This window comes from Anser cygnoides, chromosome 8 (assembly GCF_040182565.1).
Source record: "Anser cygnoides isolate HZ-2024a breed goose chromosome 8, Taihu_goose_T2T_genome, whole genome shotgun sequence".
Lineage (NCBI taxonomy): Eukaryota > Metazoa > Chordata > Aves > Anseriformes > Anatidae > Anser > Anser cygnoides.
Window position 1 is genome coordinate 28,067,171 of NC_089880.1, and position 27,936 is coordinate 28,095,106.

The window sequence follows — 27,936 nt, forward strand, 5'->3', positions numbered from 1 at the left end:
CAGTTGTGGTGCTAAATAGGTCCAGTGTGCCATTAGAGAAAGCTCATTAATATACACCTCTGCTCTCTGCTGCAAGATCTGTTAAACAAGCTGCCTTTTATTTATAGACCGAAAAGGGAAAGAGCAGGTCATATTGGCTGCTGACATCTCAGACAGCCTACAGATGGAAAACCCAAAACATTTCATTCCAAAGCATTTAATACTATCAATAGGAAATCTTATGTCTGGTCAAAATATCTACAAGCCTTATGAACATTGTGAAATGTTCTTTCTTCCCAGCTGATTACCAAATTGGGAAAATTTTATTGAAAAACATGTCATGAGAAAAAGGATCCTGTGAGGTTGTGTATCCCTCCTGGAGGAGAGGAAATAGTCATGCCACCCTTTAAATAGCATCAATGTTTTAAAACACACTGACTCTAATGTTGGTGACATGGCAGGAGGCATACAAGGCTCCGAACTGTTATGAATGTCAGTAACTTAAGCATGTGAGCTGATCCACCCAACACAAGAATCAAAACATCTGAGGTGGAGATTTGTTTTTTTCTAGCGAACTCCTGATTGGATTAATTTTTAATTCTCTATGGTAGCTACAATGTAAAGCCCTGATCCTGCAAATACTTGCTCGGGAGTAACATGACTCATGCAAGGGCTTTTATTAAACTCAACAGAACGATTTTGGTGCATAAAAAGTACCCATAGGACTAAGCTCTCAACTTCCAAAAGAATCCCAGTTCATAGAGCCAGTTTACAGATTTAAATGGGTAGAAGCTGCTTTTTTCCCTTTGCAGCAATATAATAATGGAAGATATCTGTAACAGACAAAGGACCTGCCAATTTCTACGTCTTTTCTTGAAGTCTGAACAATTTATGTTTGCAAAGTGACACTCCTGCATGATATTTCATTTGGAAAGTATTACCTGTACTCATTTTATTATTTGTATTATAACAAAAGGAGCTTGGACTTTATCCAGATTATTGTATGACTGCTGGTGTGTAGGACATGAAAAGGTAAAAGGTTTCAGAATGGGAAGAAGAAAAATCTAGAAAAGTAAGCCACAGAATAAATGCAGTGCATTGTTCACATTGTTGGGCTTTTAGGTAATTACAGCCAATCATTTGACATCAACACACTGTACACCGGCAGTTCATTTTTCTTCCTGCTGTTAGACAGGTTGCATATTTCCTAATTAACGTGAAACTGGGAAATACTAATAAGCTGAAAGTCCTGGAAGAGGTTTTTGATCGGCATACGTCACTGAATTAAAGAAGAATTTGGGCTGTCTCTTTTCTTTCAATCCTATGCATTTTATAAGGCCCTAAGTCTGCATTCCTGACCCCCCCCCTCTGGCAGTACCAGGAGTTATGGGTGCGTGAGGAATGCAGACGTGGCCCACTGAGGGCATAACAACAGACTCATTTAAGTCATGAGGCCTTTAACAGCAAACAGCTCTGATTCTGCATGCGAGGTGATTTCCACACGCAAACAGACTTCTCCGACTGCAAAATCCTACCACCTGCCTGCAAGCATCCCCTGAGATGGGATTCCTTCGCTCTCGCTGTAGCCACCTGAAAGCTGAACAGCCTCCTTGTCCGAGCTGCCCGAGCCCCCGGGGACAGGCAGATCTCCGACACGGGGCCGGCAGGCTCAGGCAGCTCCGTGGGACGTGTCCTGCTCTCTGGGTGCCTGGCCCAGGCACCTACGGAGACAGATGAGATTCGGTTCCTGGGTTTTGTTCTGTAAAGTCAGTTTTGTCTGTGTTCCCAAGTAAATCTGGCATTAAACATGAGTTTTGCCCATCCTCTCCCGAGGTCTGCTGTCACAGGGAGCGCTGGAGATCAGCGCATCAGGACAGGCACTGAAGCTCAGCCTGTCTCTAAGTAGCACTACGAGTTTTGGCTCTTGGAAGCCCTGTTCGTGTAATTGTAAATTATCATCTGTCAGGAAAGGCGGGAATGTTGTTCTGAGCACTGAAATATTTATAGATTTATTTCTTCCAGTACCAGTAGGTCAGACACTTCAGTTAGTATTTCAGTGAGCAAGGAGAGCTTTTCATATGTTTTCCAGCAAAACTCAAAATATCTGGGAAATTATCAAAGCATCCTATCATTTTCACAAGACCCTGTTGCAAGTCTTAAAATTCTTTTTAGTAATCCTTCTGCAATCAAGTAGAGGGATAAACATTTGTCTAAACGGGGGTACTTGCATTTATTTGCTGCAACATATGAGAATGAACCAGGGAAGCTGGGGATATCTTACTATCAGCAGCATGACAGCCACATATTTTGCCATAAGGTTTTGCTAAATATGTCATTTGGAAACCAAACAATTTTCTGAAACCTCATTACAGTTGGACTGAATGCAGTATTATGGCTTGCAGGCAAAAATAACATATTATGGAGCAACAGTTTAAAAAACAGAACGCAAAATTCAGATGGTCATGTAACAAGCAAAGAAGACACCCCTTCCAAAATCTACATGTCAGTCCCTTTATTTCCTCATATGTGATTGGGAAACTATTATGTATTTGGGATTTTTTGAATAGCTTGCAAGTTATTTGAAATTAAAGAACAACACACAATCCAAGATTTGCTGCTCCAGTATCTGAAGCCAGATCTGCTTGTTATGGGGACAAAATTAAGATTGAACAAAATCAATTAAAAACCCTCTCCAGCTGTGCCAGCAAAGAACCACAAATAAAATAAAAATGTGTCTCTCCAGTTCTTTGAGACTTTTAAGCAAAAAATGTAGTTTCCTACACATACTTCAAAACTGTTCTTCTGTATTGGCAAGTCATTGTCTTGCCAAACTTTACAATAAACATTTCAATTCCAGTTTGCATCTAATGTATTACCTATTTTTACCTATTTCAGTTGAAATTACTGAAATTTTGCCCTACACTCTTGCCTCTATCTTTGCTTTCTGGCCCACATCTGAAAGTAAGGCACTGTGCTTGTGGTCTGGGAGGACAGTTACGCTGCGAACAGCTCTGTGCAGAATACATGTCACTGCCATGCAAGGTAGAATAGGAGCTCATAAATTACTTGCAGGTATAAGAGCTTGCAAGCTTGGACTGAAGAGATAATCTGCTTAAAATAATGAATGCAGCCCCAGAACGAGGGGAGAATCCGTTATTGTTTATGTGAACTAACCAGTTGCAATTAAAAAAAAAAAGAAAGGAAGAAAAAGAAAAAGAAAAAGAAAAAGAAAAAGAAAAAGAAAAAGAAAAAGAAAAAGAAAAAGAAAAAGAAAAAGAAAAAGAAAAAGAAAAAGAAAAAGAAAAAGAAAAAGAAAAAGAAAAAGAAAAAGAAAAAGAAAAAGAAAAAGAAAAAGAAAAAGAAAAAGAAAAAGAAAAAGAAAAAGAAAAAGAAAAAGAAAAAGAAAAAGAAAAAGAAAAAGAAAAAGAAAAAGAAAAAGAAAAAGAAAAAGAAAAAGAAAAAGAAAAAGAAAAAGAAAAAGAAAAAGAAAAAGAAAAAGAAAAAGAAAAAGAAAAAGAAAAAGAAAAAGAAAAAGAAAAAAAAGAGAGGACAACAGCAAGAAGGAAAAAAAAAAGTCATTACAGAAAGAAAAAAAAAACACCCCAAAACTTATGGCTGATTAGCATAGCGTAGCATCTTAAAAGGCCAAAATACCACATGTGTGGCATGTTACAAAAGAAGATTAAAATAAAGGAAAAAATATCCAGAGAACCATGAAGTCTCAAAACATCTGGAGTTTTATAGTAACAAGCAGGAAAAAATCAAAAACATAATTGAAAAAAGTCCACTGTGATACATTATTATACAATGAAGCTTAATGGAATTGAAAGGAAAAGAGATGAAAAGGCAAAATAAGGGGGGGAAGAAATAAAAGAAACAAGAAAAGGCATTTATATTTTAAAGATGTCACTGAGGGTTTTTATCCCAGTTATTAAAAATTACACACCCTGCTTCTGTAAGCTGTTCGTTTAACGTGTTGAGCACTCTCTTTCAGCGTAGGGCAGTCCTGCGTGCTGGGGAATTCATCTACCCTTTTGTGCCCGGTGCAGGGGCACCTTTCACTCCTAATTCTTTGAGAGAGATCTGCAAAGAGAACGGCAGAAAAACTGCCCGTCTTGGGCTGCATTCTCCATCCGAAGGGAGATTTGAAGAGAGGCTGGGCAAACACGTAAATGAACAATGTTTGCTAAAAACAATGCACACACTCAGGAATTAAGCAAACAATCCTAAACTGTTATACTGGCATCAGGCACTAGAACCAACATAACTTCAAATGTATTCACTAGGAAACACTTATTTGGAAAAGTGAAATGAAAAACTTCCCTCTTTTTTCATATTTTTCTCTTTTTTAATGAATCAATGCAAGAAGAGAAATATCCGCACATAATCCAGCCTGCCTTTGTAGCATGCTAACAGTGTCTCTCTAAACAGGGAGAGTTTCCAATGCACCACCAGAATTAACATCTTGGATCAGATCTGTGCTCTGTTTGTCCCCAACCACAGCAGGATCTGGGACCGGCATGTGCCAAACCCCGTCTGTAACAAATACGGTGTCATCTGGCACCGCCGTCCACCCTCATTTCCCACTGTCCTGGTTTTGGCTGGGACAGATCCTCCTAGACTACTATATATTTTTTTTTAATCCTGGAAAATCCATTTCATATCTTTGTCAAGACCAATAAATAAACGTGTTTTACAGTCACAGCTTCCCTGTCACATGTCATCGCAGCTCAGAGTGACTGCTGTCCTTGGCTGATCAAAGACAGGAGGATCCTAGGGGTGAAAACTCATCTACAATTGGAAGTTGCTGGCTACAGCTGGCTAAACTAGTCAAGCACAACCAAGTTCTGTTAGAAAAGATAAAAATTATCAGCAAGATAACTCTATTTTGTTCAACCTTAATCACCTATGTGATTTTTTTTTGCAAACATAACTTTTTGTATGTGGTTCAACAGAGATTGTGAATGTTCTCACAAAATGGATAACCTTATTGCTGCTTTCTTCTCTTCTTTTAGATAGGGTGGTTTGTTTTATTTTTTATTTTTCCTAAAAGGCACTTTCCTTCTCACACTCTATCAGTATTTATTTCCACATGGACGTAACGCAGATTTTCTCCAAAACTGTTGTTTCTAAAAATCAGTTAAGAAGATTCAAGTTTCCCTGCACGTTAACAACAAGCTGCATGAGATTTCCCCAAGGTTCTTCTTGCCAAGGCAGTAGACGACCTGGTGGGATCTCCTACCGTCAGACAGGCTCCTGCTCCTTTCTGTGCCACGCTGGGCCAATCTGACTGTCCTCAAATGAAGACTGGGGTTCTGCCCGTAATCCAAGGGATTACAGCAAGGGATTTGCTGCGATGCCCATGGTCAAACCCAGCACTGCCCCACGCGGTGAGCAGAGCTCTGTAAAAGAGCCCCGGTAAAGAAGTGGGAATGAGGAACAGGCTGTGCAACGTGCTGGGGGCTTGCTATCGTGGCAGGCTCGTTACTTTATTCTGCTTTCCCTCGCCCCGAGTGCGAAGCAGAACCTCAGAGACAAAGCTCCCTCCTTCACCCGCTGACCCCCTCCAGCCTTGCCATGCCAGAACCCCACAGGGCGCCTTAACAGTGGGAGAGCTGAGGGGGAACAACATGGAGAAGAATAAATCTCTTGCTGCAAAAACAGACTCTCTTCTCTGCAAAAAGAATTTCGCATTTTACCCCGAGACGTTAATTTTCGTCTTGTAGTGTTTTTGTTTCATCTTGCTTGGCCATGAAGAAAAATCTGTGAGATGTATTCCTAGGCAAACGGCTTCAAGACCCCCCGTGTTTTAGGGCAAGTCTCCTTCCAGCTTTGCCAAAGTCAAATCAGTGCCTAGGTTGGTCAGGCACTGTGCTGTTGGCAGAGCCACGTTTCAGAGTTCTGAAACACAGCTGAGCTTTTGCACATAGTAAATGACTGCCGTGCTTCACCTGGGCTGCAGCGAAGGCCCATGCTAATTTCCTTCTGGTAAATCCAAGAAAATGGGATGCCTTCATTAGGGGCTGAGCTCACTCACATTTCCATGGGCTAAATGCACGAACTTAATCAATTAAGGTGCCCGATACGCACTGTGAAGCCATTATACTGGATTCTGTGCCTAAACCCCCAGCAGAGCTGTTAAATCAAGATTTTGCTAACGTACACCCCAAAGCCCATTGCTATTTCTTGTGCACGGTGACCTACTACATCCTAGCAAGCTGAACGTGTCCTAGTGTGGTTAGCGATGATCTTCACCAAGCCCCGCTGCAGCTTTAGGTGGTGAAGTGGCCTTCTGAAGTCTATTGTGAAGCTGAGCTCTGCTAAGAGCAGACGGCGTGGCAGCAGTGCCAGGTCCCTTCATTCTCTATAGCACTGTGGGATCCTTCAGATAAAAGGCAGTATAGCAATGTTCTTTTCTGAATAGCACTTAATGTTTTCCCACAGTCTTATTGTTTACAGGGAGTTTAGCAAGTCACTTCACTAATTTAAAATAGATTGTATCCCACATGGGTGGATAACAATAACACATATTGGTGAATCATATGGCTTTCAAATGATATGTATGAAAAAGTGCTACACACATTGTCTGAAATTTTACTGTGTGAAACCACAGCACTTAGCTCCCTACCAGCTGTGTCAACAATTCAGTGTAATAAACTACACAATTGTAGAATAACAGCAAGGTTAGTTCTGAAAAATGAAAGGCCAAGATAAAAAAATATGCCGCAAGAAAAGGTAAATGAATACAGATGAACACCATTTCAGGTGGGAATAACCAGCCCTGCTAATGATATGACCTCACAAACTACAGATTCCGTGGTTGTAGGTTGCCATCTAGAAGCCTAAGAGGAAAATGGATCATATGGCTGAAAAGATTTTCCAAGGGGAAGAAGAGCAAGCTTTGATACCTGAGGAAACCGGTGCGTGATGCTTAGACTGTACCACCACTGCAGGAGCATCCCAACTGGCTGCAGACTTCGCTTGCAACAGCTTTAAAATGAAACGAGAGTAAGAATCCTTCCTGAACTTCGCTTCCTAGGTTCAGAGGAGCCACACAGCCATGCCGACTCCTCCGTAGGAGCTGCTCTAGCACACATGACGTAGCTCCTGAGGACACTGCCAAGGGACATTCCTGACATACTTGACCAAAAGCAGCCCGTGCACAGGAACGGCTGCACGAGCCAGGTTCAGATAACAAAGGTTTCACATCGAGCTGCCTCGAATAATTTTTAATATGCTGCTAAATAAATAAATAAAGAACCAAATAAAAAACGTCTTTTTTTCTAATATTTTGAGGGAAAACTGGAAATGGAACTCAACGGAAATAGGTTTTAAATTGAAATGTTGAACTGTAGCCCAGAAATGACAAGAAAATCAAATCTTTTTTTTTCTGAACCCCAATAAAAAAGTCTTAAACACTCTCAGTAGACCACAGTTTTGAAAGAAATGAAATTATGTTATTGTCATGCATGATTATCCAGCGTTTAGAAGGTATCTGCAAGGTTTTCCTGAGAGTTATACCTCTATCCTGCAACCTAGCAGGAAACCACAATCACTTCTGTACCTTACGTGGAGGACTTTGAAATGAAAGTGCCTCAAAATCAAATATGAGCAGCTTTCAACATGTGCATTTAATCTTCCTAGGTTAAGAAACACCCTGTGGCCACCACACTAAAGAACTGAAAACGTAAATTGAAAAAATTATATCCATATGATTAAGTAAGATTCTTAAAGAGAAACATGTTGTTAAGTACTTCATTGAGAATAAAATGAAATGCAGTAAAATAGAAGCTATTTGGAATAAATCACTGACGCACATGCTTTCTATGCAAAATGGCAATGTTCAGCTCCGAGTGGACATCTGGAGCAAATTAGCATTATGTTGAGAATAATATAAAATTAAAACATTTAGTTTCAGCTTCTAAAATTAAATATAAAATCAGAGACCAATGTTGTGTTGGACAGCTCGCCTTGTGACTCTGATAGCAAGAGTTTATTTTGTTTTTAAAGTTGTTTATGCCTCCTCTCATTGGACTTGGAGCCCTGACACTTGCAGATACTATCTGTGCAAACAGCACCAGGCAGAACGTCGTATCTCAAAGTGCTGCCGAGTCCTGCTCTGGAGGTTCAGACTGAGGAGGCCAAGGCCAAGTGTGGGCCAGTGCAGGAAAACAAGAGGAAATGACCCTAAACTATAGGCAAACCTCGGACCGCGCCCAAGCCAAATCTCCCAGGGCCTGAATATGTTTTGGTTTTACATTCGCACTCTGACTCTGCACTTTTTGCCTCTGGAGAGCGTCCAGGGTTGATGTGTTGAAGGTGCTGGATGACTTGAAGCCCTCGCGAGGTTCCTCATACCATAAGCTGAGCTCCTCCTGGCTGCTGCTGCTGAAGCCGCTCCGCTCACACGAGGGCTGATGTGGCCATCAGAGTTGCTCTCCCCGCTCCTATTGAGGTGAGGGGGAGAAGAGAAGGCTGCTCCTGGTGGGACCTGCCCTATTTGTTTTAGGGCCAGAGGCTGTGCAGGAGACTATTGCAGAGTCCCTGATTTCCAAGCCCCCAAAAAGCTTCTGTCCTTGCTGCCTCTTCCATGCATAATCTCCAGGCGCCTAAGGTGATCAAGGATTTGTACTGCTCTTTTTCTCACTGCCCAGAGAGATTAACCAGGATGAGGGGGGTCTGTGGGGCTGTAACTCCCTATAACCACTCTCCTCCACCCCTGGGTCCTCTGTGTCACTGAGGGGAAAGGCAGCTGCCTTCAGCCGTGGGCTTGCCATAGCTGGGTACCCGGCCCATCCACCGTGGTCCTGTGCTTCTGCTCCCAGGGAATGCCAGGCGCAGCACTTGCCCAGACCCCCAACTTCAGGTGAGAACTTTTCCCCTAGACACCTTTTTCAATGTCCCATTTCAGTGCTCTGCTCCCCACAGCCTTCCAGAACTGGCCGGCTACTCAGAACCAGCCAACACAGCTACTAGAAAATATTTCTGAAAACCTCTTAGCCAGAAGCCTTCACCTCCCCAGTACACTTTGAACAACTCACATCTGGCTCAAGGAGCCATCCTTGCAACTGGTGGCACGCCAAGCACCCCTGCTGCTCCCGTGCCTACTGCCTCTCTGAAACCCTGTGAGATCTCCCAAAGGGGTCACTCGTGGTCGGCTGGCAGGCTGGCAGTGTGAACCAGGACAGCCGGGTGTCGAGGAAGTGCCGGACTGGAGAGCAGTGCTGTGCAATCGATGAGACACAGTGCTGGGTGTGGGAGAGCTGGTGTTTTCCCAGGGGACCCTAAGCAAATCTCCTGCGTGTGGTTTTGTCCTTCCTGCTTCCTGCCTATTTACACTGAAATCCCTACTGATCAGGGACTGTGCGACACCAAGACCCCCATTTTCCCTCGCGGTGCCTAGGTACTTCTGTAATACCTCGCTCTGGTGCTGCCGTACTGCTTGTGTGCATCTGCTGCAGACAATGTGAGCAGCCACGTGTAATCCTACCAGAGCCTCAGAGAGGTCCCTCTTAGCTCGGTCAGTGCTATTGGGTTCTCATGAAACTCAAGCTAACCTTGCTTTCACTTGCTGTCAGACTCACGGAGCTCTGTTCCCCGCTGCACATCATGTTACTTCATGTGAAAATGACCAAATGGAAGGAAAATCCTGCTTGGTGCCACTCGTGGTTCCATTCTGCTTTCAGAGCACCCTGAACTCATCCATCACGGGCATAAAGCCACTGAGCTCAGGAGAATCAGGCCTTCCTGCAGGGGATCAGTGCCCATGACTCTGGAAAGAATGCCAGACACATAACCATCTTCAGGTATTTTGCTCCTTTATGCCTTCAAATACTCTCCTCCGTGTTTGGAACAAAATAACGTCACACATGCAACCAGCATTTACTTTATACAGCATGAAAATAAGCTCTTTATAGTATGATTTATCTCCTTTCTGATGTATTTGGGAACATGCCAACCTTGCCACCTGTTCCTGAACTTCCTTTAAGGTAGCCCCGTCTTTCAACATGAAACCTAAATTGGATGTGCACAGACTTGCTCCTGCGCTTTGCAATGTAAACACCTGCACATATGTTTTAAATAGCCTCACACCTCTATATGTAAAATTTCAGACACCTGTGAATTGGCTTTAAATAGCCCCACTGGGTTTTGTGGATGGAGAACAACTTCCAGGTGCAGATGAATAAGGTTATTTCAAGGGCATAGGCAATGCACAGCCTCCAATCCGAGTACTACATTTCTAAATTTAAAGCAACACTTTAAGCACTTGTCTTTTCTGAAATTCAATAGTCATCTACAAAATGGGGTCATAAACATATTCATATCTCTGTGTATTGTACAGAGCCTGAATTCTTTGGATTTGAATTCACAAAAGCACCTTGAGATCTTTGCACTGCGTGTGCACTCCACGAGCAAGAACATACCGAGTCTTGCTGTTCAAAGAGTTGCAGAGGAAAGGCAAATCTTCCTTGGTCTTAGGCTCCAGCGTTTTGTGCTTCTTCTGGAAAGAACTTTATTTCCTTGTCTCTGTTTTAACACTGAAAAGATTCTTCTGTTTTCATTTAAATTCTCCCACCACCTTCACATCAGATCCCCATAGGTGATTTCCTATTCCAAAATTTGGGCCCACTCTGGCCCAGCGTGTACTCACACATAGAATTTGGATAATCACTCCCATTATGCTTTTGCAAATGACGCTCCATGTGCATAAAGGCTAGGAAATCTGAATACATCTACAGTAATCTGTACCTTTCCTCTTCTATTTCTTCTCCAGCCACCTCACTATTAAGCAAACAGGAAGATTGTTGGGTTATTTTGCTGTTTAAGCCAGGGGTTCTGGAGTAAACTTGCTTTGATTTCACGGTGATTTATTTGACCACAATGCATTCTTTGAAAAGAAGCATAACCTTAGCATTTAATGAATGACTAGGACAAGGCTACCATAACTTTTTAGAAGTTGTGTCCTTTTATCTTTCCCCAGAAAGATAAAACAATCAAACAAAATAACCTCAACTTTCTATATGCAGGCAAATACATGTATCGGACAGTGAAGAAAGTTTTGCAGGGAGAAATAATGTCTTTTATTAGACCAACTAATATAGTTGGGAAAAAATAGACAGGCTCTCAGCACAAAAGCCCTTCTTTGGATGCAAAACTCCTTCCAGGCTGACCACAAAGAATTGAAGCCAGAGGCTTAAGAAAAGATATGTGCATTTCCATGCTGCTCTAGAAGAGGAGTCTAATCGGCAAGGGGGCCCTTGTGGCATGGAAGCCTAGTGGCCTGCACAAAGAAAAGGGTGGCCTGAGCTCCCTTCTGCCTCCCAGAACAGCTTGTTAATTCAGACTCTAGGTCTGGAGCAAGGCAGTGCCAGGCTCCCCGAGCGGGCACTGCAGAGCACAGGCACACCATAGACCAAGGAGGTGGCTGCTGACACAGCGGTGCTGTGGGGTGGGAAGGGCACGCCTTGCCTTCAGCAGAGGAGGCCGCTTAAAGACAGTCCCTGCTGCGTACTGCTCCACTTTCTTTTCTGCTTTATACCCCTGAGAGCAGGGAGGAGCTTTTGTGGACTCCTCTGTCCCACTGAACTCTCTTTATTTGCCCCCACCAGCTCCTCTCCCTCTAGGTGCAGCCCTGGAAGTGCCAGGCTCCATGGGGATGGAGAGGTGCAGCCCTTCTTTCTCTCCAGATGGTCCTGGATCAATGTCTTCAGGGGGAAAAAATGCATATTCCTCCTTATGAGCTTTCTGTGCTCTTCTCTCACTGCCAAAAGTGAGCATATGAAATAATAATTCTCTAAATTTCATCTTTGAGGTCGGTGCCTTTTTAATTAGCCACTAATTACAGAGAAGCTATAGAGCAAACAAGGCAAATGTGGAAAAGTTGGAAAACACATGCAAGGAAAATAAAAGGGGCATGAGTGGTGGGTCTAGCAGTCTTTCCTGTTCTCATGATTTTTATGTACACATGACCTCACCCTCTACATGCGATGAGATCAACAGTACAGGACTGTTCTCCCTGTGCTGCATGTCTTCAAAACATTCCCGGCCCAAGAAACTTATCTCTAAACCACTGCCTAGAATCAGCCTTTCACATAGCCTAAAACAGGAACTTCACATGTAGTAATGCCATGAAACCCACTTCTTGAAAATAATGAGTAGTGTTAACGAGTACTACATGGTGGGAAGGTGATTCCACATCTGTGGAATAAATTTTCATACCTATTGCTGAAGCATCTCTCAGTGTCACCTGTGGTAACGCTTGGTGCCTGTCGTACTGTCGCACTCCTTACCCCATGTCGGAGGCAGGCAGATTTAATGTTTGAAAGATCACAGCCTCCCCAAAGACTTGATAATCAAAAATTCTGGGAGGATACCTCCTACACGCTTAGGCATGAAACAGGACAGGGACAGACATGGTGTGGAGAGAGAACATCCTATGACTTCAGGTAAGCAGGTGAATCGGGACTCAATGCAGTCGCTGTCTTGCTTTCATTCTGGGGTAACCACGAAAAACAGAGCGGTGCAGAAAAACAAGAGAGAAGACGAACAACAAATGCTGAGCAACCTGTGCAGCAGATTGTACCCACTGAACAGAGACTATTTTGAAATCAGAGCCCAGAATGGGGGCCAAGGAAATTATAAAAATGGTACAGGATACTCGCTCAGCCTCTGAGTCCTGTTTACAATGAAGACTGCATTACTGATTTTGACGTGTGAACCTAGTTCTGCTTAGGATCAACCAAGTCTGTGTACCTAAATACCCCATGTCAAGCAACACAAAACATACCCCAATTTTTCATTATTTTCCTTGGTTCTCCATTGACTTTTTTTTTTTTTTACCATGACTAACGTGAGATTTTTCCCTCAAAACTTACCATGACAAAATCACAGCTCCTCAACATAAGAGTACAGCCCGCAGGCTCTCGGAGTTAAAGCAAGCTGGCACAACAACAGCACGGATGACATCCTTGGCCACAAAGGATTACGCCAGCAGGTTACCAGAGACGCATTAGCACAGCCTTAAAAGCCACACACACAAAACTTTGGCAAATGGTGTCAGTAACAATAGGAAATGACCTTCCATCAGGGCACAGAAAAGATGCAGCCAAGTGAGGAGAGCCTCTAAGAGCACTGGGCAAAATCATCTTCTCCCCTAGGCCAGCCGTCTCTGCAGATCAGCTGCAACTTCGCACTGCAGGGCAAAGGAATCAGGTCAGTGGGCTCAAGTCTAAAGGAGTTAAGGACCCTGCAACCATTTCTTAGAGTCCTTTTCCCCCGCGTTAAAATCAGTTTTCTCAGCATAGAAAGCATTCTCTGCGTAGGGCAGAAAAGAGAAAGGGAGAAGTATATTCACGTAGGCACGGCTGAAAGGCTACTTTCCCACAGCAGCATCTGCAAGGAATATTTTGTATTATCTCCAGTTGCCTTGGAGACCCTGTGCCAACCTGAAGGGCTAGTCACAACCTCAGCTGTGACCTCTTAAACTAAACCACAAAAATGCAATGTATTTGGGCATTGCAGACAACCCATCGAGCCTGCTATGGCATTACCCTGCCCTCTGCTCTCTTCCCAGGATGACTGGATGACTCTGAATCATCCCTGCTGTTTGGATCCCATCATCCTCTCCTACGAGGCATTCAGTGGAATGGACAAGGATGCAAAAATCTGACTGGCATGCAAAGAACAAGTTTTTGGTAGAGAGCTTCACTTCTCCAGACAATGAACAAGCCCGCTCCACGGACAAAGGGGAACAGAAGGCCACTCTCCCCTGGATTATTTCGGAGCTATTCTTGAGTCCAGCAGCACACCCACCTCAGACCCGGCCGACACACAGAATCAGCCTCTTCCTGGAGAGCCATCAGCAACGGGTCCGCTCTGAAAAATGGCAGCCTGGAACCTGCCAAGTTTAGAAGTAGGAAGAAATTATTTTGCTTTTACCAAGAGCATGTAATTATTGAACCCATTTGTAGGCTGTTCTGAAAAGTCACTTCTTTAACAAAGCAAGTTTTGTGAACCCTTTCTTGTCTGAACAGTCGAGTTACTCGGCTCCCCCATCTCAGGCAGACAAGGATGGATTGGGTGCTGGCTCACAGGACTGCTCTCTTCGATGTGTAAGCCCACTGGCAAACAGTCCAGCACAGGAAGATTGCTGTAAAAAATGCAAAGTCCGCTGGCACTACACACAATTTCAATAATGCCAAGCTCTCGCCACTTCTCCTGAGATATCCCGTCTTTCTTCCCTTAAGTTCTAGGGTTAGACTCTTAGTAGAAAGTTGACACAGCTGTCCCAGATGCAAACCCACTGACACTTCATCTGATATCTTCAAGTGACAACAAATAAACAAACCGAAAAGGTTTTTATGCCAAACACAACAGCCCAGCTCCAAATACATGCTAACATTTAAGGGAGGACAGGGGGATCTGGAGTCAGGGACCACAGTAAGTCAAACCTTGTTGTTGTTGTTTTTAATACCAGCCGAGAAGTTGTGAAATACTGGTAAATTCTAAACCCCAAGCATAACATAACGCTGGCCAAATTTCATGCCCTTCCAGTGTTGGGTAGGTGTTCTAGGATGTAAATGGCGACAATAGCGATGACAAACAAGATAACGAAGACGTGACTTCTGCGTAATAAAGGAAGGTCATTAGGACCCACTTTTTGCTGTTGGCCACTGTTCAATAACTGGTAATTTAGCCACGAAGGAGCTTATTGCTATGCATCTGTGATTTGTCAGAAACAGTTCTCAATGGAAACATACAGTTACTGCTATTCTTTGATCTGCTGTTGTGTATGGGACTTAATACTCTGTTTGTGTGCACAGCACTCCTAACTGGAAAAGTGTGTGCTCTTATAACACAAGGACCATGCGCTCTGTGATGTAGTACGCTGGTTCATTTAACTGGTCTTTTATTTTACTTTAATCCTTCAGATGGACACCACCAGCATGCAACATACATTATACACATTTCATCTGGTACAAAAACAACAACAACAAAAACAAAGCCCTAGGTAACCTGAAAGTATTTCTCCTAAAGTTTTCATGTGTTAGACATGAAAAAAAAATCCTTTCCAATTCCAAAATTTGGATAATGATTTTCTAATTAATAAAAATCAGATTTATTTTTTTTATCCCCCTCTCTTGTAAGGTTTTTGGTATGTCCCTTTTCTTTCTGCCACAAGTTCATTTGAGAAAGACACCGGAGTCAGCTGAAGAGAGCACACACAATTCTCCCATTAAGACACCTTCCAGATCAACCTGAAACCACACTACACTTCTCTTTCTTAGCTTTAACTATGCTTCAAGAAATTTAAGGTTTCCTTTTTATTTCCGTTTTATTTTCTTGTGTTTTCCAAGTTAACTTTGCGGGCCCTAAAAGTCAAAATGTTGTTTTGTGTTGTTTTTAATGAAAATGTAGATTTCGGCAATCGCTTCTGTGCCAAAGGATCTGAGAGCTGGCACAGGAATTCGGCCTGTTGTGTGGCCACCTCTTGAGTGCCTGTCTCTGGTTTACTTATCTCACTTCCCTCTGACCCAGTAACTCTTATTTCAACACAAGTATTTTATGGATTTGTGTGTAAAAGAGGGAAAGAGAGATGTACATATTTTCGAATCCATCCCAGTATGAAGCAATCATTTTCAATTAGCATGTCCTTAGATGAATACAATAAGCCAGTGTTTTTCATTTCCAATTTGTTTTGTTCCTTGCAAAAGGAATTAAAGAGATAAAGGACGTACAAAGACTGGTCCCAGATGCAGCCGTAGAGCAAGATTTGACAATTAGTATGTTAGAAGGACCAGGCTGGCCACCATTCTTAAGGCTTCAGATTCCTGCCTTTCAATTGTATCAATTTTTCTGCTTTTAATTAAATACCATACACCAGAGTGGTTACTTGAGACGGCATCAAAATCACTAGCTGAACCCCAACACCATTCTATGACCTTATGACTTATGACTTAATGGCATACAATACCTTATTTTAACCATCACAATTCAAGTGATGTACTAAATAAAGACCTCTTTCCATTCCACTTCTAGAGGGAGAAACTTTAAAACATTAGGTATACACCATTGCATTTTGTCAAATAATGCTGCTCTTACTTCAGGGAAAATAAGACCAAAAACCACTGTAGGCGTCTTTGGCACCAGCACTGACTTAAGGAAACGTTGCCACTGTTTGCTACCACTTTTTGCTCATTCCTGCTTTGTTTTGCATGCCCTCAGTTCAGCCTACAGAAGTGTTTGCACAGCCATGCTGTGAACCAGATCAGCGATTTTATCAGTCAAAAGTAGAGAACATTAATTTTAATAGGCATCTGTTCAGTTCAAAGTGCACATCCCACAGACACAAGTAATGGTAAGAAAGGACGGCACCATTCAAACCCTGGTGCATGAATGAACAGCCAGGGAAGAGCTTTTTCAATCATGTTTCCACGTCTTCTGCTGAAAGCTCATGCATGGTGAAATTATTATTGAAGTACTTCAAGACTAGCCCTGTCAAGGTTACAGGGCAGTAAACAAAAGCACAGAGAATGGCATCCCAATCTTTTAAGCAAATGGCAGCTATACAGTAATACTGCAGCCCACTGCCATGCTCTCCTCCTTGCTGAGCTCTGTGAGATCTCCCTCTCCATAGCCTGTCCTGCCAGAAGTCTCCAAGCCATGCAAACCATGTCCTGCAGCCTGCCACGTGCCTGGGTGAAGCAATCTTAGACTTGTTAAAACGAAAGACTCTATACAACTATAAGAGATTATTACTATTGCCATTTCCATTCATTTTCAAGAGCTGACATTTTCACAGGCACACGGGCATTCATGAACAAACTTTGGCACGCACTTTAAAAATGTCTTTCTAAGAAATGGTGACAATAAATCTTTAATTTATATCTACAAGGCTCTGCACAAGAGTCTTTATGCTACAGACGATGCAAGTGAATGCATTTGCCTTCTTAAATCCTCCACAGGTCCACAGAAACAAAAAATAAACCAAAAAAAGCACTTAGAATTTACGAACCCAGCTTGACAGAAATCAGTACTTCATTTGCCTTTAAAGCTGCATGTATTTTAGAACATCTGAGATGATATAGGCATCACATCCACATAGTAGGTGCAGACGAGAAATGTCTGCTAAATTTTGAAAAAGTATGTCTGGATAATGCCTATAAATCCATACAGTAACACAGAGAGAGAGAGAACATCTGATTATCCAAACATAAATCTTTGCCGATGAACAGCATACAGTGTACCCCTAGTATTTGCTGACACAACCTGGTAGTGCTTTCTCCTCAGCATCACCTACAGAGCAAAGCCAGATTTCCAAAAGGAAAGAGGAAAAAACTATAAGGAGGGTCATAATTCATATTTAAAAAAAAAAAAAAGAAAAAAAAAAAAGAAAAAAGAACCCAGCAAAGCCATCCTACCTCTGCCTTCTCTGTGTGATGTCCCATAACACTGGGAGTCAGGGGGTGTGTTTTCTGCTCCAGCAAGTGTCACGTAGGTGAGCTGCACTGAGCAGAAGCCATCTGTATTTGTCACATATACCAAGGCTGAAGTTTGCCCGTGAAAATGAACACTATTAATGAACCACCTTAGCCATGATTTTTCAAACACCTCCCCTGTACCCACAGCCTGGAACCACTTTGTTTTAATCAGCTATTTTATATCCACAGGTAACATCCTCACACTGCTCACAGCGCTCAGTGTCGAAACAAGGCAAGCCCTGAGCATACCTGGGGTAGGTAAAGGTAACTCGCTTCAAAAATACTCCCTTAACTGTGGGGATGGACCTTCTCACCTTGTCAGCTATTCTGAAGGTGGTGAAGGCAGTGAGGAGGCCAGCAGAAAATGCCGAGTGGCCTTTGCCAGCTCCTGCCAACTGGCTACGGATGCACTGCAGGCTCTGTGACCCATCTATTTTCTCATTCTGCCTCACATTAACTTTTTCTTCCATGTTTTCCAGATGCTTGTGCTTACCTGAACTGCATGTTCTGGAAGAGAAGAGACAAGTTGTCAGAAGGGAACTTTAGCCCTGGGTTCGCTGAGCTTTGGGCTGGCAAGTTAATACAACAACGGGCATGGGGGAGCAGTGCTAAACAGCCGGGATTGGAGCACGTATCTGCAGTTCATAGAATCATAGAATGACCTTAAAGATCAGTTAAGTCTCTCCTGTGCCTAAAGATCAATGGTACTAAGTAACTTCTACACATCCTTATCTTTTCCTGTGTTATCTTAGAGTGAAACAGAGAAAACCAGTGCCACAGCTCCTCACGCCTTAAGTCTCAAAGGTGTAGGTTTAGCCACTGAGCAATCTCAGCTGTGTGTCAGCAGAACTGGGTGCCATTTCATTTCTTTGATTTTGAAACAATAATTTCTCATCACTCTCATTCACTGTCCCTCTGCACTGCCTCAACCCTTGGCAATGACAGCCCTGCCACACAACGCCCGTTCTGTGCTCTCTGCTGCTCCCCGCCTCTCCAGCGCTTCTTCAGCCTCCCTCTTGGAGCAGTTTCCTCCAAGAGCCCTGAGGAGCTGGGAGACGGCACAGAAAGGCTCAGACAGGTTAGGGAGAACACTTCTAATTTTTCATGAGAGCAGTCAGAAACAGGAACAGGACAGGCAAAGCTTAGGGAGCTGGGATGAGCTGCCCCTGCACCTGGTGTCCCCCACCCTGCTGTGGGTGCCTGAAGCCCGTCGCTCAGTAGCACACCTCCAGGAGGAGGAACGTGGACATTGCCCTTCCCAGCAGCTGTTCCTTCCAGGAAAATGCCTTCTTGGCCAGCACCTCCTGCCAGTCCTCATCTCTCCCTCCCCCTGAGCCCCTTTCCCGACCTCCGCTGTGCCCCACGCACTCTGTGCTGCTCCCCCTTCACCTCCCGCACCCCTGTCACTGGTACCGTGGTTCTCACCTCCTAAACGTGCCCCTCAGATTCCCTAATCCCAAAAACATACAGAAGGTGTGGCCAGCCCATCATCAAGGAGTTGGGATTACATTCTGCTAACCAACCTGCGCTAAGGCTCAGTCTGCCCGAGCTCTCTGCAGTAGCTGTCCCCACGTGGAAGAAACAGCAAAGTGCTGATCATTCCCAAACACATCTACAAGACTGCAGCGTCTGTAATTTATTATCTTTCAGGAAAAGCCTCTCTAATGCTAGCCATGCAAATTAGCATGGCGAATCCCTACACACACACACACAGTCTGTAGGATGAAGTATAAGCGCGCACACTGCAGGATCGTTGCCGTGGGATGCCAGCAGACTGTCAGCTTTCTGTCAAGAGAAAAAGATATGGCAGTGGAGCAATCTGTGCCTAGCACATCCACGTGATTTGCCGAAGGACTGTGGCCACACACAGTCTAAAGAATTCCTTTGCTTGGTCTTTTTGGTATGTACCTCTATAGCCAATTTTTTTCTTAAAATTGAAGTTGTATCCCCAAGGGTGCAATAGGAATCTTGAATTAGTCAAGACAAATCTCGAAACGATGAGATCAGCCAGGGTGGGAGGTACAAGAAGTGCAGTTCAAAGCTTCCCGAGCGTACAAATACCCCGTGATTGTAAAAACACCTTTTGAGATTGTAAAATTCATTTTTCTGGGTGCGAGGAGGAAAAGTTAGATCTGACACCTTGCCACGCTGCTTCAGGCTTGTGATATTCCACACAAGAAATTCAAGTCTGCAACAGGAACCATCTAACGAGCCTGAGCCCAGGATCTTCATTGCAAGAGGTAAAGATACCACCGGGTTTTCAACAGCACGGGCCCAGTGAAATGTCGAGGAGGTCCCAGTAGTAGAATTAACAAAATGCCAGTCTTTCTTCCTATTTCACATTACCACAATGGATGCAAGGTATTACAAAAGCAATCCAAACATGTTTTCAAAAGCGCCTTCTGTCAAGAAAGGTAAGGCCTCACAATGAAGCAAAATAAAGGCATCTCAAAATATTTAGCCAGGTGAACACCTAAATGGAAATTTTCATTTCGGCTAGAAATCCATTCTTCATAAAAACAAAAAAAATATGAAAAAGTAAACCATTTTACCACTATTGAATGTATTTAAAATCGTGTAAACGAGTAGTTCCAGCTTGCAGAATTACATACGCATTGGAGCATGGGACAGAGCTTTCAGCAGGACCTTTTTCAATTTCTGAGTGCTTCACTTCACACTTTTACAACCATTCTTCCTTCTGAAAGGCTGGGATGAGAACTGTGGTGGCCATGTCAGCCGGAGGCAGAAGGGAGGCTGGGAAGAGCGGGACGCTGCAGGTGGGCAGAGATACCCAGACACAGATACCCGGACACCTGCAAAGCCTGAACTCCTTGCCTGTAGCACTAAGTCAGAGCAGCCAATAAACCATGTATCCACAGCTGTGCTTTCAAACCAGAAGCTTTAATACAGCAGTGGCTTAAACTGTAACTGCAAAATTGCTTTCTTTCTTACCTGTGTTCTCCAGAAGAGAAAGGCAGTGCCTGAAAGTTGGATTCACAACACCTTTGGCGTCTTCTGCAAGACCAGATGAATCAAATTGAATGGCCTGGCCCAAGTCACAATCAATCCTGCTATATATGGCTACATGCCATTAATTGCTTCATTTTATCCTTCTTGATGTCTCTGTTTCAGCTGTGGGGAAATACATTTCCCTATCTAAAAAGTTGGAAAGCTGCTCTGGGATCGTTCAGGCGGAGAGACACGATACGCTGTAAATATAATTACTCACTATACACAGTAGCCACTATTTAAACATGCATTTCTTAACTCGTTTTAATTTTTTGTAATACTCAAAGGCACCAGTAGATGTTTAAAGCTGTTTGGGGGCTACAGGGTATTAAAAGGGGAAAAAAAGTTTCTGAAACAATTAGATTTCTATTCCACTCATCACTCTCTTGCAATCTGAAAACAGGCCCGTCAATAAACCAAATGCAGTTTAAATAAGAAAAGCAGTACTCTCTCAGGCTGGAACCCTGTGTGCCAAATTATAGCTTGCAGTAAATTTTTATGAGCAAGTTATAAACCCCTGAAAAATGGAGCTTACAACAGAAACACTGGAAGGGCCATCACTGCAGCAGCACTAACATACACCGCCCGTTCTTGCCTGGTGGAGTCTAGCCTCATCTCCTCCTCCTCTCTGGCATCGATAGGGCTTTCTAGAGCAACTGTGAAATCAGCAGTCCTCTTCTCTTCTGAGATGCACTGAGCTATAGCACCTGCTCCTAGCACCACTGAAAAGACCGTGTCTTCCAACACCACTGCTGAACTGCGGTGCACCTTGCTCTACACTGATTGCCACAGCTTTCCTTAGGGAATGTCTCCCTCCCAGTGTTCTGGTTTACTCCGTGAAGCTAAAGTCTACAGTTGGCCTCCCACTTTCTACCTCTCCAGAGGAAATGGAGCTCTTATTTGAAAGAAATCGGGCTGTTTCATGCACCACTGACTGTCCTTTGGCCTTGCATTTTCAGATCAGGGGTCTATGAACAGAAGTAGAGATTCAGAAGAGAAAGAGAATCCCAGAAAGAAAAAAAGCATAGCAGAGACTAACCACAGAGCAGATGAGTGTTCATTGCATAGTTAAATTGGCTATTTCCTGAACTTGTCAATATAAAAGCTATAATGGGAACACACTATTATTTGTCCAATAGGATTTTCACCTGAGTTGAACAGACAACCTCATCATCCTCTGAAAACGGAAAGGTAAACTTGGGTTCTTGGCCACAGACCAAAAGCAATGCATTTGACTTCATCAGCGTAATCTCTACTTTAAGCATACATCTGAAAACACAACTCTAAGGCAATCAAAAATCAAAGACAGACTCAGTGGCAACAACCTGGGTCAATGAGGAGAAAATGCGCAAGTTTAAAGGTATCTGGACCTGCGGACCTGATTCAGAGGCATGATGCTGTTTATCAGTTGGTAACACAGAGATGGGTAGAAAATATATCAAAGCTATGCACTAATAACCAAGACACGTTCAACAAAAAGGTGCAAGTCTGAAAGAAATCTATCTTATGGAAAGAAAAAAGGAATTGTGGTCACATAAATAATTCCCAGTGACCTCCTAGGTTACTGGTGAGAATTGAGTTTTCAGAGTTTGAGTTTAGCAGAGTGGTCTGCTTTTTCTTTTTCCATCTTCGATTTAAAATTACATTTTGTGAACATCTGAAAATGTTCAGATAGTTTAGATTTTTTCTGAATGTTTCTATAAGGATTCCACAAACTTTTATCTATTTCTGTGTTGTTTTCTTTTCCCCTTTTCCTCTTTCACATTTTTCTTCTTACTATCTTCTCCTTTTCTTTTTTTCATTACTGGAAGGGGACCGAGGGGAGACAAAACAAAAAAAGTTGTCTTTTGCATTGGGCAATCAGGACATTTTTTGGTCAGGAAATGATGAACTTTTACAGGAAGCATAACCTGACTCTTTTGCCAGCTCCATTCCGTGACCTCCTTTTGCACAGGATGGAGACTTTGTACAACATTGCCCTGTTCTCCTGAGCATCTTCCCCAACCATTTTTTACTTTTCCTATTTCATCACCGCAATGAGCTGTGTTTATTCCCTCATGTAGAACGAAGCGTTTAGCTCAAGTGAAAAGCAGAGTCAAATGGATTAATACCAAGTGTCATGACTGCTCTTTGAAACCTGTTTGACAAAAGCAGAGTCACTGTCATGAAGAAGTACCTCCTTCAAGACTTCTGCGGCCTCTCAGCTAACAAACACAATGACAGTTGTGCCCGGTACAGCCTACGAGAGCACTCCCTGTTTTCCTATTGTCTCAGGACATCCTCCATGATTTAATTACAGATTTTGGCTCTGCTTTGATTTCAGTTTATACTAATGATATTTGATTGACAGTAACTTAAGAAAAATCACAAACTTATGTTAAATTACTAGATTATTTATGCATTTTCTGCTGTACTGATAACAATGACTTCAGTGAAACATATGGAACAAATAATGGGATATTTAGAAATCAGGAGTTTATAAGAAACTGGAAACAACTTGATATAAACCATTTAAAAACTATATTGTGCTTCATTAAAAAAAGATATATATTTACCTAGTCTGTCTGGTATTACAGGAAACAAATAAGAGAGAGGTACTTGCAACTGTAATTGAAGTGACAACATATTTCATGGTAGCTGGAGATTTCAACTATCTCTAAAGACTGGATTCACTTTAAAACTACACAGCCTCCTCCCATCACTGTCCAATTTCAGAACACAACTAATATTAGGAAGAGTTGGCAGTACGTTCCTCAAGCCAGAACAGTATTGTACGGTATTAAGAAATGGTAAGACGAGGACAGAACGTGTCTCTACTTCTTCGCACCCTTTTTGGTGATCTTCACAACCACTGCACTGGCACAGTACATTTGAGCTTCCCACAGTTGCCAGCACTGTCCACAGTACACATGGTGTCCACCTCCCCAACAACATCCCGTCCCACTGGGCCACAAAACCAGAGATCACCAAGCACATGCTAATGACAAACATGGCAATGAAAGAGTGCACTGAGGTGGTGTGGCTGAGCATGGCTTACTACTGCTAGATGCTACGCAAGGTGAAGAAATAATATGTTGGGGAGTTACAAAATTAATAAATATCTTGGGATAAATACAAAGTAGGAAAAAGCAGTTTATGTGCTCTGTCATTTTTAATCACCACATTTATGAACATCAAATAATGATGCCTAACAACACTATGAAATGACAGTATTGCTATGGCATCAGCAAACAAAAAGCCTATCATTACTCTTGGCTGCTAGAGATGTCAACAGTTTCTACAAATTGGATTTGCCATAAGTGGCATCTCCTGCTCACGCTGCAATCCACAGGGAGGTTTCCCACAACAGGGTTTAAGTGCCTTACTTGTGGCTGTTTGTCACCTCACCAGGAAAGCTGCTCTGGGACGGGTCCCTCTAATTCCCTGGGCCCTTCACTAAGCATTAGATAAATCATCTCCGCTTCCCAATGAGAAACGTTTTTCTTAACAAAGATTATTTTTTATTTTTAATAGTCCTTCTGGGAAGGCTGGGGCTCACAGTGTGGGGGAAAGGCTTCTTACCACATATTACTAGGTATCTCTGGGAGAAGACAAATCTTGCTGTGGGTAGCTGGTGAGGAATATTTGATATTACTTCACAAATTATTTTGTAAGACAAAAACATTGAATAGCAATGTCAATTATAATATTCAATTTAATCAAATACAAAGGCAAAGTTCAGACACTAGCCCATAACTATCAAGAGGAAATTCAACAACTGGAATCACATACCTAGCCAGTTTATTTTTTATTTCACCAGTTACGACAGAACATAGAATTGCCCATCTACCTAAGTGACCATCTTTCTGATACAAGTAGCAGCCTAAATAGTGAACACTGATCTTTCCTCCTGCATTAGGAGCTCTTTAGTTGCTGCTGTTGCTGTTTTTCAATTACAGTATTACAGCAATATTGTGTTTGGAAAAGATCAGAAACCTCTGAGACAAACTTTTTAGGACCACAGAGAAAACATTCACTTCTCCCCTTACCTTCAAGCCCTTAGATACCATGGCTTGAAGGGCCATAAAACCATTCTGCTTCCACTGACAGCACCAATTCCGCAAGCCAAAGGGAAGGGAAGGACTACAGAGAACATGATGGAATCGATCTCTAAATCCATCTTTTCCTAAGAGGATATAAAGCTCTGGATTTGACCATTGCTGATGTACCCATTTGAGGTCCTTCACAGACAGCCTGTGCCACTGTGCCGTGTCCCAGCGCTGGGCACAGTGTGGGAAGGCACTAAAGACTCTGTGTCCTGTGCTGTAGAGTTTGAACAGAAATAAACTCGGTGTTTATGACATGGACCTAGTTCCTGGCACTGTGAATACAAGGTACATTCCACTCTAATTATTCCTAATTACCATGACTTAATGTGTAAATATTTGCAACACACGAACATAAAAGTGCTTCCATACTATTAGCTACAGACACGTTACCAGCTGCTAGCATGTTTTCTGAGCCTTTGCAGTTTCTCCAGATAGAGGCCACAGAGCACGGCTCCTCAGCTGACGTAAGCCCTTTGAAGTGAGGGGCTTTCTTCTTCTGTTGAGGTTTTCAACAGATAGTTGAATGGGAACCAGTGCAGCTCTAATGCCCCTGTTTGCACACACCATCTTCCCATAAATCTTTCTTTCATCCATCTGTTATTGTTTTCCACAGCTGTTGGACATGTCTATCATTGTGTAGCCTGAACCACACCTACCCTGGATCTGCCTTTGCCTTCTCCTGACTGCTCCCATGGTACTTACTGCTCTGCCTCTCCTCCGTCCTGCATACACTGCACTGCTTCTAGTACCTTGGGCAACCTGAATTGGCAAGAGGAGACAGATGCCAGCTGAGGGTAGAGCAGACATGAACCAAACATGCTTTTCTCAGTTCAGTCCCTTTTTTCGGTTGAGTCAAACCTGCAGAAAGAGTCAGAGAGAAGGTCGGGGGTGGCTGCAGAGGAGGCAGAGCAGTGGGTGGCACCGGTAACAGCTGGGACTTCAGCTGCCAATTCTGGAAGTTTCACTGGACGGTTGTGGAGACAGCCAGTCCCAGGGCCAAGGCAAGCCTTTGGAACAGTGACGATTCTTAAGATTACCCTGAAATGCTGCAAACAGGTTTTCCACATCCATCAGCCCTACACCTCCACTGGGTGTGCCAGAGCAGCTTGGCAGCATGAATCAGGTCAGATTTATTGACTGAATGCACCGATTGCCATCAGGCACCAAGCTCTCCTCGAGCTGTAACGATTCTCAGCCTCCTTCCACTTGGCCCAGCCAGTCGGAGCAGCTGAGACACTGCATGCAGGCACAGTGCTGTAACTCACTTCCACGTCCCCTGAGGCGTCTTGGGCCGTAATTTATACAGCTCCGAATACTTTTATATTATATAGTACTGAGAGCTTGAAGGAAAACCAAACCAAATGAAACAAAGCAAATGCAGACAATGAATAGCCTGAAAAATTAAAATAGCCTCAAAACTTGAAGATCCCAAACTGTCCCCCCAAGTGACTCACACTGAAGAAGCCTCGTTTATGAGGCTGGAAGAATTGTAAAAACAAGGAAAGAGCAAGCTCTCGGGAGATTCATAGGTTACTCAGTTTTTAATTATGATCTCTGATTACAGGTTACACTGTAAAGGCATATAGCTGTCCCAAGCCAGCGGCTTTCACTGGGGGTAGGGGAGGTAAAGGGCAAGGCATTGCCACCACCTCACAGTTTTTCTGTCCTCTCCCCCAGGCTGAGGGCCTCTCTCCCGAGCTGTGACACAGAGCATGTTCCACAGCAGGCCTTTCCGTGAGGCTGGGGAGGAGGAGGGTGAGCCAGGACAGGTCACAGGATGACTGCGGGTGACAACAGCCTGAGTCACCCCTGCTGAATCTTCTCCTTGTCCACTCTCACCTCAACGAGATCACAAGGCTTTGGCAAAGCTGAAATCATTTTTTAATGAACAGTAATAGCAAACCCAAGATAGCCTAATAATGCCAGCTAAGACACACACACGTCCTAATTCTTACAGCACTACAATGCACATGCTCTCTGGCTAGTCTCTCTACTCGTGCACGTTTTCTGCAGGCTGAACGGGAGTTTCATTCCAGGACTAACAGTCCTCAGCACACTCTGAGCAACAAATAATAACAAATAAATTACAAAAGCCCTGGAGCAGTCTGCTTAGTCATCTTATTAAATGTTACTAACACTTTCACAGCGTTGAACAGGCCTTAGTCAGTCGCCCCGTCCTGTAAAAGACATGGTTTTCTCATCAATAACCCTCTGCAAACATGCCAGAATGTCACAGCTGGAAAGGGATTGCTACGAGCAGAGTAAGGAGCTCCTCTCTGACCTCTCCCACCACCAGAAAGCAATCAAAGGTTGTTCTGCACTTCGGAAGCCCGTTCTCTTGGTGTTGGTTTGAACTCTAGGACGCTGTTTACTGATTATCAGCTCGCTCCCACACCAGTGGGAATGGCTGGAGCTCTGGCTTTGGCTACAAGAACAGCAAGAGGAAGATACTGGATATAAGCTGGCGAGGCACTGCAATTCAAATTTGCTTTAAGAAATTAGAAAAAAAAATCTCATGTTATGCAAAATAAAGGGGATGTTATAAGTTAACAAAGAAATCAAACAGTAACCTTCCCAGGACTTAAATTTCCAGGTGGTTTGGAGGGAATTTCTAAACAGTTTCTAGTATTTTAGAGATTTTGAGTCACTTGATCATGCTGTATCGGAGCAGAAGTGTTAATCAGAATGAACAGTTACTGCCTATCACAATGGTAGTAAGTACATAAATATTATTGGACATACTTTTTCAATAATCCTATACGTGTTTTTTAACAAGCCTCCATAACACAGAGAACATATGAGCCTTGCTAGTATATACCATACCGCAAGGTAGTTAAGAATATATTGCATTTATAAACTATGCACAACTTTATGAGTCTCTAGCTATAATTTCATCATAGCGCAGTAATTGGAAAGTCTGCATAATTTTGGAAGGATATGTGTGTTAGTTAAAAGAACACTATTATTGCTAATTGGATACCAAGCGTACATTGTAAATCAGAGCAAAGTATGGGCTCCTAATTACAAACTTTTTTGAAACAAGCACTGTATGTCTTTACATTATTTTTGGCTAACAAGTGACTTAAATAACCTTAGAGTTACAAAGTCCATAAATCTTTTCTTTAGCTGTGGCTGATGAAACGCTACAGGATAAGAATGTGTGTTCCCAAGGTAAATATCTGGCTTGGCAGCCTCATCTCCTCCAGTGAATCGAGGTAAAGGGGTATGTAAGTGACTGGCACTGGCACACGCCCAAGCAGAACAGGTAAAAAGGAGAAGGCTGGTATTAACTTATGTAGCATATTGCAGCTTAACACGTTTTAAACAGGCTGGGCTCACTCTTTGGCATCTGGAGCTAAAAACTTACAGCCGTGTTCTTA

General features: G+C 43.0%; 1 protein-coding gene and 1 long non-coding RNA gene across 7 annotated transcripts in view; both read right to left on the reverse strand.

Moving 5' to 3' along the window:
* The window catches only part of GLIS1 (GLIS family zinc finger 1), a 191,855-nt gene that overhangs the window by 43,580 nt on the left and 120,339 nt on the right, over nt 1-27,936 (reverse strand). The window lies entirely within an intron of this gene.
* Nucleotides 17,381-27,936, reverse strand: part of LOC106032996 (uncharacterized) — a 33,295-nt gene continuing 22,739 nt past the window's right edge. The window contains exon 3 of the long non-coding RNA XR_001205128.3: nt 17,381-27,044. This is a non-coding gene — a long non-coding RNA (uncharacterized lncRNA). The remainder of the gene's footprint in view (nt 27,045-27,936) is intronic.